The sequence below is a fragment of the Triticum urartu genome, chromosome 7 (assembly GCF_003073215.2).
Source record: "Triticum urartu cultivar G1812 chromosome 7, Tu2.1, whole genome shotgun sequence".
Lineage (NCBI taxonomy): Eukaryota > Viridiplantae > Streptophyta > Magnoliopsida > Poales > Poaceae > Triticum > Triticum urartu.
The window spans coordinates 564,132,078-564,142,501 of NC_053028.1; the positions used below are offsets into that span (position 1 = coordinate 564,132,078).

Genomic DNA, 10,424 nt, shown 5'->3' on the forward strand with positions numbered 1-10,424 from the left:
GTCTACCCTGCCGGTAATTTTCCACTTGGACACTTATCAACACATAGCTGCGTTTTGTTCAACTTTGTTAAGGGACTTATCAGCAGTTTTGATGATCCGTGAAACCAGAGATGTCCGAGCTGATACTCTCAAACTGAAAGTAAGGAAGGAGACATGTCAAAACCTTGCCAGCCTTCTCTTCATTTTCAGAAATAACTGAAAAATATATACAAACCTCAATGTTCTTCAGAGTAAATACAAGGGTGAAAATGGACTGCTTGATAAGATGACTGATCGCGTATGTGTAAGTAAAACAAAGAGTGAAGCTTCTACCATAACATTTGCAATTCATGCATACACTCCAAGGTGCAGAGAAAAGCAGAAACAGCAGGTTCTAGGATTTTCAAAAACTTCTTCCCACAAAGTTTTAGCTCTTTAGAATCTGATTAAAGTTTACCAGGATTACTTAATTTCAAATTTATGAGGATATTTTATTACAAGTAATGCTCTTCAACAGTAAATCACCGGATGCACCAGTCAGGCCGTTAGCTGTAGTCACCGCATCCTTCACCAGATCACTATCACGCACCTCCCACAGCAAAAAGGCTGAACTTCTTCAGCTGTATGCGATAAGAGAGATAACCTACCTGGTCTTGAAATCTTCAGCAGTTCAATATGACTCTATTTAGTTATGCCACAAACAGACCATATATCTAGTATGCTCCCATCAAATGTACACAGAAAAGCATGCTGACGCTTACGAATGAGTTTGAACGGTCATAAAGCTAGGACACATCTACTCCATGACATGAGCTATATCACAGGTTGCAAACTGTTAAAAGTATTGGTTAGAAGGATGTACCTATGAAAGGAAAGGTTGCGCTTATTCCATTATCAATGCAACTTTTTCTGCCAGCTTGAAGCTTTTCTGAACACCAATTTCCTCTCTTCCTAGAAGGGTAAATATTCCGACCAGTAAATCCAAGATTACTCCTCGCTGTCCTCTGATTCTCTGTGACAGAGAATTAAGCCTTCTCTTTTTGAATGGGAATTAAGCCTTCTTTGGCAGTCTGTGTCAAGTGACCAACTGAAGGTGCAAGGGTTGATCTTTTGGTGTTATCAATCATCATTGTCTCCATCAGGAGGGCAGACTGATTCGCCTCAACTAATGAATTATGGGGCACATAATTTTATCGTCTTCAACCTGCAATATACTCCGTCCCGTAATATAAGATCGTCTTGCAAGCTAAAACAGCTCGCAAAACGATCTTATATTGTGGGACGGAGTAGTAGAAGGGTGGAGGTCTGGCCTGACTCAAACATCACCAACCAAGGAAGGAAACAAATGCTAGGTGAATACAACTGGAAGTGTCAAAACTGAACAAACAATGCAGTAGAGAGACACCAAGTGCAAGCATATTTGCATCACAAGCTCAGCAAAGAACAACTATACATAAGAAGCATATTTTTAGTTTGGTGACCCAAACGAAAAGGTTAGGAATATCTACACTAAATTACTTTGCGAGAAGCCGCTGTCAATATAGCTACGAACTTCAGCAAGACGGAAGGGATAGATTGATAAACAAGACCTGTTTTTCATAATTACACTACCCTGAATTTGAGCAGTCCGGTTTTGCTTCAGTAAACCTTAGGCTTTCGTACCCTTTGACTCCTCCTGCTGTTCACCTCCACCAAGATAGCCTTCTCAATCCTAAGATTGGTGTGGATGTTTTCACTCATCTCCGTCCTTGCAGGTGCGGACGAGTTTCCAGCTGCCTGCTTCTTTCCATCTGGAGATGACTTTCCTGTTTTTGGCTTCGCAGCTGTGAATGAGTTTCCAGCTGCCTGCTTCTTTCCATCCGAGGATGAGTTCCCCATTTTTGGCTTCTTCGCAGCTGATGATGAGTTTCCAGCTGCCTGCTTATTTCCATCTGAGGATGAGTTTCCTGTTTTTGGAGCCTTTGCGGATGAGGATGAGCTTCCAGATTTCTGCGCCTTTGCAGCTGAGGATGAGTTTCCAATTTTCAGCTTCTCTGCAGCTGAACAAGAATTCCCAGAGTTTGACTTATTTGAAGGAGACCGAATGTCCACTGTTTTCTGCTTCTTTGAGCCAGCGTTCTCGTTTTCAGCGCAGGGTGTTGTCTCAGCTTTCTGCTTTGCAGAAGGTGTTTCAGAGGCCTCTTTATTGTGGTTCTTGGATGCAGCTGCAGAGTCCATATCTTCTGTCTTGGGTGTCCTTCCACGTTTCTTTCCAGAGTAGACATGCTTCAAAACTGGCAGTTTTCCAATAGTTACTTCTTGCTTAACCAGTGGGACCAAACTTTTCTCGGCTTCCACTGGTTCAGAGGTATTCCCAACTTTCGATGGAGCAGTTTTAGCAACATTCTCAATAAGCACAGGTGGTTCCTCAGGGGGGTGCTTGGTGTTCTCAAACGGCTGATACCCATCTTTGGCCCCTTGGTTGTCTATGAGGATATCATCAGTGTTCTGTGAAAAGAAACAGCAACAATATCAACTAATGCCCATGCAGAAGTATTACCCAAGGAGCTAACTTATTAAAAAAAGGGATTAGCCAAATAAAAGGTTCTTAGCAACTGAAATGAATCAGATGATTATTGGATAGTGGATGTATATGGCATAACCTAAATTATCTGGCCACTGAAAGATCTGGTAGCTGCCGAAGAAATATAGCATAGTTGTATTGTGTGCTATCGAAAAATTGCAAGTGAAGTGCTTCAGTACATTGCACTGTGACTTCTCAGTTTTAGAACCTGCAATTTCTACTTGTCATGGCACAGTAAATATGAAATTCTGGATGGATCTGGTGTACAAGCATCCTCCTATGAAATGTACTCCTAAGATCTCATGTATAACATGCTACACATCTGTCACAGGTCCCAAATCCCGTATCCAAGACTTAATTACAGTTCTTGTATCACAGGGAAGACATTGTTTCAGGGTTCGTGGGTGGGGGTGGGGGATCAGAGTGAGTGAAATGCGCCATTAATCCATTAACTCAAACTCATTGCACACTTTAGGCAAAGAACTTGGAAAATGATCGATTTAGGCCATAAACTCGTTTATTTGATCAGTTAAGACCAAAACCGATCTGGGAGATAAAAAAACCGTCCATGTGGCTACCACGTCGGCATATCTTGGACCACTCGCGCTTGGGTAAATTTTATAGGGTGTTTTTTTGCAAATATGCCATCACAATTTAGCTAATGGCATATTTAAAAAAAACTGAGTGGGAGTCGAACCTAGGCCTTAGGGAAAATAAGTGACACCTCCAACCACTAGAATTAACACTATTTTTATTGATAAATAAAGTTATTTCTTTCCTGTTTAATGACTCTAATAGGATGGAAGCTTAGTATATATCACCAGCTTTACCCTAAAAAAACTATATAGAAGCACGGCGAACCATCATTACATGCTCCTTTTATTATGTAAACTAAATCAAGATATGTTTGGCCGGCTAAGCTGCTAGTTCTAGCAAACGAGATACCGCAAGCATCCACAATGTGTACGTATTTGTTTCTTCTCCTCTCCTTGTTTGGGAAATAAACAATGGTGGTTATGTCATACTGCTTTTTTTCTTTTTTAGCTGCAAAATAGTTGTCCTGCTAATTTATTTTTATTTTTGCGAGTATGATGCATGGCTCTTCTTCTCTTTTTTTGCGATGAAACGATTTGCATCCTAGCATCAGCACATCACGTTCCTTTACTTAGGGCGCCCATTCAAGCCTACCTGATGCCCGATGTCTTTTATTTTTTAAACACAAATAACATCAACAATTGGCTATTTTTTCAAAAACAATTAAACGTACCGTATAGAAATAATTAATTAACCTCATTTATATCAAATTATTGTGCATTCTAGCGGATCGAGTTGTCGCTTATATTCTGTAAGGCCTAGGTTCGATTCCCACTCAATACACTGCTCGCTTATATTTTTTTTTAATGTGCCATTAGCTAAATTGTGACAGCTTCTTTTGCAAAAATCCACCCTGTAAAATTAATCCAAGCGCGAGTGGTTCAAGATATGCCGATGCGACAGCCACGTGGACGTTCTTTTCTCTCCTGGATCGGTTTTAGCCTTAACTGATCAAATAAACGAGTTGGCCTAAATCAATCATTTTCTGAGTTCTTGGTCTAAAGTGCGCAAAGAGTTTGAGTTAATGGACTAATGACGCATTTAACTCGACCAGAGTTCACAAGTAGACAAGTCATTTGTACAATATTTTCACAGCAGTGTAGCATTTGTTTTATATTCTATATACTTCATAATTAGGGTTTTCTAAATCGAAGTCCTACTATGTACATACAAGCCATAGGTGGATATGTATTCCATTTCACAATGAATATCTTTAAATACAACTGAGCTGAACCAAATTCACCACAACTGAACAAGATCAAAGCAATGGACTAAAGAAGCATAAGCTAAGGACCATGCAACGAAACAAAGAAGAAACATCTGTTAACGGACCAAGGAGCAAGGACTTACTTCTTTGCACAAATCTCCCAAATGACCATTTGGTAAGGAACTTTCAACAGCTAGAAGTAGATCCGCTGTGATGTCTTTCTTATGTGCCTGGCTCCTCTCTAGAGCTTTTTCTTCACTATTACCCTGTGGATCTTCTATTAAACAATCAGTTGCCCTCTCAGACAATGTGGGATTTACTGACAGAGTTGGTCTATCCTCCTGCTCCAGCAAAATGTTTAGCTTCTTCTTTTTCTGTGGCTTAGCATATCGATCATTCTCAGGAGAGAATGCACGTTTTTGTATCCTTTGCCTCTTCTCAGCCACCTTGACCTGGTCATGATCCATGAAAGATGCCAACTTTGCTTGTTTAGAGCGAGCCTTGCTGAGACGCTCTTGTAGACGATGAACTCGAGACTGGATACCACCAATTTTCATGAGAACTTTTTGTAACACAAATTGGTTGGAAGCCATATCATATTCCTTGGACGCAGGCAAACCAACAATTTCGAGGCGGCGTCTAGTATCATCCCCAACTGCATTAGGACTAAATCAAATAAACAGATAGCACTTGCAACGATGGGATTACTTAAAACCCAGAGGGTAGGCAGTAAAGATGGATTTTGCATTTTCTACACTGACAACCTAATAAATCCCTAAACGGCTGCAACGTACTACGCTTAACTGATTCATCATACAATAGGATGTTAACAGTTAAAACTAACTCTAAGATTTATGAATCAGTTAGATGCAGGGAACACACACCAAGATATGGCTGTATACTTATTTACTTGGTTATTTAACAAACCATCAGGTCAGCTATCTTGATAAAATAAAAGCACTCACTAACATGATGCCCTGAACATTTTTACCTAGTGTATGAACAAGGCGCCAGTAGGTCTGTCAGCTTTCTTACAGTAAGCATGCACCTAGCAAAATGAGTTCCACAGATGTCTGCTGGTTGCAGAGCACTGAAATCTGTCATACAGTCATAACTAATGAAAGACTGCAGTTTTTAGCTTCCTAATGGTCAGCTACTTAACTGCTTGCATGTGACTACAACACAAATGAAGGTGCCCTAATATAAGCAAGCATTTTCTATCGGTTAAGTAACATGGCAGCTCGACTTAATGTAAAATTTTGATAGGTACAGTAGTAAATAACTTTCTTTGTTAACTCCAGCAAAGAGTTTGAAAATGATCACCATATCCATACCTTGACCATGACTATCATCATCAATTAAGAGGCCATCTGCGTCAGCTCCCTTGTTTTGTTTATCTGTAGAAGACAAGAATAACCTTATTATTACCAGTAGTATCCTGGTGCAAAACATAGAAAACCATGGGATAAGTGATGCACTATCCCTACAAACAGAAAATAAATAGATAGCGGACCAAAGAAGTATGATAATATCTTGTGCTTCTTGAGGTACAATGATGTGTCCACGGTGTCTTCATGTCTTTTGCGCTTTCTCCTCTCCATGCTAATAGTTTCATGGTCTCTGCAGTTCTTCCCAGATTCTTGCCTACAACCATTTGTCTTGCTTGTTGCTCTCTGCAACTCTTTTTCCTGCTCGATGAGAGCAAGCTGGCCGTCATACTTTGATACTTGAGATAAAAGATCCTTCATGCGCAGCTCTAACCACTCACATCTCCACAGCATTGGGCGGACCGCATTCCTCCACTCGGCAGTTACCTTTTTCCTTCTGAAAGATAATTTACATGTGAAAAAATTGCACAAAACGGAAGCATAACACAGTAGATATAATTTCTTCTATATGGAAATATTGCACTGAGGATGCAATACCCATAGAATATGACAGGTCAGCTAGAAATTTGAAGCACACACAAGAGTAACTCAATTTTTGGCTTCATTAGACTTATGAAGAAACAAGTGCACAACACAACATGCATTGCCGTCAGAATAACAGATGATAATTCATGTCGGCAAATATCTCTCTGAATGAATGTTTATCTCAACCAGGAAGTAGCTACACAGGGCTACTCTGGTCCCTAATGCTGAAGGCTGAAGATGTCGGACACAACGTTGGCTGATGTTTCAAATAAGGAAATGTGGCACCAGTTTTCTTTTGAGACAGCCTTCATGTAATGCCGAGTTTCACATAAATTTGGTGTCTACATCCAAGAAGACAGAGAAAGAGTGCTTCGAATTATTGAAGAGAAATATATGAATGTATAGTTGATGTGCCAACTATATCTGTGAATCAATGTTTACTCAAAGGAACTGCCTCTTGACTAGACCCTGGGATACTCCAGTCAATAATGTAGCTGAAAGGTGAACATGTTTTTCTGTCAGTAGCTAGATTTTGACCAGCAAACAAAAATCATGCTGCCCTTAATTATATCTGTGCTTATACTCTTTGGTGCATATATGGAAAACTAGGAATTCCCATGTTTATAATAATATGATGTGGTCTGACATCAAACAGGTGTGGTGGCTAATCCTGATTACTCTGAAAAAATTGAAAATCCTGTTCAAGTATAGTGCTTTGGAGAGAATGGAATCTCTCTCCGTATGCTTTCCACGGTGATCAAAATACCATACTGCCTGCTGGGGTGACTACACATGAGTCTGGCACTGAAGATGCCAACCTGAATTCAGCGCTCCTTAGCAAGCTTTCTCTGTCAGATGCAATTGATCGCAGCCTTGACCTGCCACTTGGTGAGCTACTGTCTTCCCCTCCCAGGCAGGATCCGCAGTGTGCTCTGAAGATCTCCATGCTTAGCCCTTGCAGTCCTCTGGAACCTGCGCCATCGCCAACCCAGTCTCCGTTGAAGAAGACCAAGTTCCGAGAAGAGGCTGTTGCAGAAGTTTCTCTGGTCTTGCTGTATAGTTTGGGCTTTTGCGGGCTGATGATCCTGCTGTAATTTTCCTTTTAAGTAGCCTTTTGTTTACCTCCCCTGTTTTTGGAGGTGGCTTATGTCTTTACCAACTTTCTTTTAGCTGCTGGATCTTTTTACCTGATTTTTAGACCTGTATGGATTTGGTGGTTTCATGATTAATGGAACTGGGGTGGCCACCAGCCTCCCTGATGATCTAAAAAAAGGTGAACATGTTGTGCAGATCTTGGAAACTAGAAAGGGGCGATTAAAAGGAAAACTGAGGACACAACTGGATGTCATAAACTTTGAGTCACTTATACAAATTTTGTGTGTTGTCAAACAAGAGAAGTCTTTAAATTATAAACATTTATCTAAAGGAAATTCTTCTCAACTGTTTAAATTAGCAAATAGCTACCTGGGTGTATTGCTGGTGCATAGATGTTGGGACAGCAATTCAGTGAGTATCAGACAAAGAGGGGTAAAAAAGAAGAAAGTCTGCATTCTATAACTAGAGGTCATGAACTACGAGCAGTGCCTTCAGTTATTGTTGAGCTTCACAGAGAACTGTTGGCGGACATGCCTTTGGATTACTCAAGACGGGGTTAGCTGGATGGTTGATGTTAGCAAATGTATATGTGAATTAACATTTATGTCAAATGAATTGCTTCTTGACTGTTTAAACTAGGATGTACCCTACCCAGGGGTACTCTAGTCATTAATTTTGGTGCAGAGCTAGAGGCTGAAGACGTTGGGCATTCAATTCAGTTCATGTGTTCTGTTGCTCATTTGCCAAGATTTTTCAAATAGTGACTAGAGCAGCATCAAGACATAACTACAGATCATGCACTTGCCTTCACAATTCACATGAAGGTTTCTAGTTGTCTCTTGAATATATTTTTCTGGTTATCCTTACTTCCTTGACAAATCTCAATACATACTCGACAAAACACATGAAGGTTAAATTGTAGGCCCAACATTTTCAGCGAAAACCACGATGAGATCACAAGAAAACGGCGCGGATCACTTACTGCTAATTTTGGCAGATAAACTATAAACAGTCGCCGGCGTGATGGATGAGTTAATTGTAACCAGCTCTGTATAACCTATGCACTAGTATTTATTAGGGAAAGCAATAATAAGTAAGCTGGCGAAATTGCTACGAGCAAACAAAACTCTACAACCTACCTTTTACCCTGCGAAATTGCTCTGCGTACGACTAGATATTTCCGATTCACGTCCAACGTTGTGATCCCACGATTCCTATTGATGCATAGATCTGATCCAAGGGTAACTGGGCAGTGTCGTACAGAAGTCGTAAAAAGATTATCGTACTCATAGCACTGCCCTTTACCCTGCCAGCGCGGGAAACCCAAGGCCAAGAGTGTATAATATCAGTTACTAACTGCCTAACAGGGTATTCTGCTTGTTCATTTCTTTCTCAAACAATACAATCAGACAATCTGGAAACAGGGTTGCATAATCATCCAACCAGTATCATTGAATGCATACAAGGAACTGCCAACAGACTCACCTGGGCATCGCGGAGGTTTGACCGCCATTAGCATGAACTGAAAAGGGAGAATTCACTTCCAGGTCACCATTGCCTGCCTCATCACCAGAGTCTGCGAACGAGCTCGAGCACTCTGTGCTATCCCCTCCTCGCTCGTCAGTCGAGTCCTCCGGACTTGCCACAGGCAGTTTATAGGAGGAGGAGGAAGCTATCCCCACAAAATTGGCACCCGCAGGCCCGGTGCAAGGGGCGAGAACGGCGCCTTCGCCCTCAAAGTGCTCCGGCTCGGATTTCACCCGCACCTTGCCCAGATTCTCCTTGGCCCCGCCGCCCTCGCCGTTCACATCCACAGCCAGGGCAGGGACATCTGAGGAGTCGATACCGTCCTCGCAGACATCTGTGGCCGGGTCATCTGAGCGGAATTCACCAGGCACAGAACCGCCTCCCGTCTTGGGAGCGACGGAACGCTCCCCGTCGGCTTCGGACTTCAGCGCGTTCTGGCTGTTGCCGCCGCCGACCTCGCCCTCGACGTCCAACGCCGGAGCCGGAGCCGAAGCCGGCGCCATGGCTGGCCGGCGAGCAGCGGAGAGATCCCCGAGGCGGAATCACAGAACCCTGCAGCAGATTACGGCATCAACCGCTGAGGAATTCGCACGGAAAGTAACCTAGCGGACACGAAAACAGAGAACGTCGCCGCGTCGCGGGGAAAAGGAAGATCCGATTGGCCATGGAACGGGCGAGAGAAACGCGAGGCCGGGCAGGGCCATAGGTGTATAGGGATTGGGCTTACCGGCGGGGCCGCGAGGGGCGGCGAACTCCGACGAATCGCCTGCGGGGGAGGATCAGGGCGACCGGAATGGGGGCTGGGGACTGGGAATTGGGGGTTCTCGGCCCGGAGACGAGAGATCGATTTGGGGATTCCGTTGGCTCCACTGTGTTGTTGTGTTTGCGCCTATTTCTTGCGGAGGAAGAGGAACGGGCGTCCTCGAGCGGGCGAGCTCTCTCTCTCTCTCCCTCTTCTCCTTTTTTTCCCCTCGGGCGAGCGAGCCGAGCCGTGGAAAAGCGGCTCTCCTCTGCCTGGCGTGGCGAATTATAACGGCGCAACGCCAGCGTGCCGTCGCCAGTCCTGCATTAGGCTGGTCACAATGGGTAAGAACAACTTACACACTTCGCTAGACTATGTTATTATTTTCATAGTGGGTACTCCCTCTCTCTTAATTTACAGGGCGTGCGCGTATCCCTAGGTCATTAATTTGACTAACCTAATACAAGTCATATATTACAAAAAATATACCAACATAAAGTTCGGAGTTTCTATTTTCAAAAGGTATAATTTTTGTGTTATATAGTTTATATTAGGATGATAAAATTGGTAACCTAGGTATACGCGCAGGACTTGTAAACTGAAACGGAGGTAGTAGGAACAACTATGTAGTGTCATGCAACGATGTATTTATTAGGTTATAGACTCATTGTTTTTTGGAGTGTGTGATGTTCCGGTAACTTAGCTAGTTACCACAAGCACCTCTCTCTTCATTAAATATGTGCCACATAAGCAAAGTTGTATTGGAGTGTGTGATGTTACTCCTAAGTTCCTCCCCATTGTGAC

General features: G+C 42.7%; 1 pseudogene; it reads right to left on the minus strand.

Moving 5' to 3' along the window:
• Nucleotides 1-1,312: 1,312 nt before the first annotated feature.
• Nucleotides 1,313-9,876, minus strand: LOC125524288 (annotated as a pseudogene).
• Between the last annotated feature and the right edge of the window lie 548 nt (nt 9,877-10,424).